The sequence below is a fragment of the Mandrillus leucophaeus genome, unplaced genomic scaffold, assembly GCF_000951045.1.
Source record: "Mandrillus leucophaeus isolate KB7577 unplaced genomic scaffold, Mleu.le_1.0 Scaffold1082, whole genome shotgun sequence".
NCBI lineage: Eukaryota > Metazoa > Chordata > Mammalia > Primates > Cercopithecidae > Mandrillus > Mandrillus leucophaeus.
The window spans coordinates 7946-9139 of NW_012099010.1; positions in this window are offsets into that span (position 1 = coordinate 7946).

Genomic DNA, 1194 nt, shown 5'->3' on the forward strand with positions numbered 1-1194 from the left:
GGTATATGGTGACACCTTATTGTCATCATATTTTTCTCTAAGCCTATATCTTTTCCAAAATAAGTTTATGGAAACCAGAAAACTTTAATTTTTAACTCATTTACATATAAATTACATGTTATGTATCAAAAATAAGTAAAAAAGTTCTATAAGTAAAATTTTATAAATTAATCTAATATTTTTTATAGTGGACTTACAAAAGGAGAAAAATGCTGCATATAAAATTAAAAAATTTTGGTTACCTTGAATTGCTGGAGATTGAGTGTAGATTATAGTGAAAGTAAGAAGCCTCTAAGGGTAACAGTCTTATAGTGACTTCCATACTTCTTGGGGTTTTACTTTCAGAAACTCAACAATTTTCTCATGGTGAAGAACCAAGAAAGATCCCTTCCTGACTCAACCTCCACTAATCTTTCAAATTAATTAAGTCTACAGTTATGTTCAAGTATTAGAATACTATATATTTGATTTATTCTCTTGTCTTGTTATAAAACCAACAGGTTTGTGTGCCCACTGCACAGTAATGGATCAAAACACTGAGAAAGAAGGGTTTGCAGCAGAGAAAGATCAACTTCCTTGAGGAGTTCTGGGCTGAGGTTTTTAAGGGAATCATTGAGGACGAGTGGCTGGAAAACTGAGATCATTGATTGGTTGGGGTAAGAGGGATGAAATCATCACAATGTGGAAACCATATAAATGTATATATATGTATTTGAAACAGAATCTAGTTCTGTTGCCCAGGTTGGAGTTCAATGGTGCAATTTCAGCTCACTGCCACATCCACCTCCCGGGTTCAAGCAATTCTCCTGCCTCAGTCTCCCGAGTAGCTGGGATTACAGGTGCCTGCCACCATGCCCAACTAATTTTTGTATTTTTAGTAGAGATGGGGCTTTACTGTGTTGGCCAGGCTGATCTAGAACTCCTGACCTCGTGTTCCACCCGCCTCAGTCTCCCAAAGTGCTAGGATTACAAGCGTGACCCACCTTACTCGGCCAGAATCTGCATTTTTAATGATTCAGCTCCTTGTGAGGTCCTTCAGACCAGCTGTGTCAGTGGAGTTCTTCAGATTAGCTGCCATCTATAGTCCCAGGTCTGGGCTTCCTGAAGTGCTGCAGTGCTTCTCTCCTTTTCTCTTCCTCCTTTTCATCACCCACAACCTGGCTAACAAGGTGCATGATTCAGTCTTGTTTATGT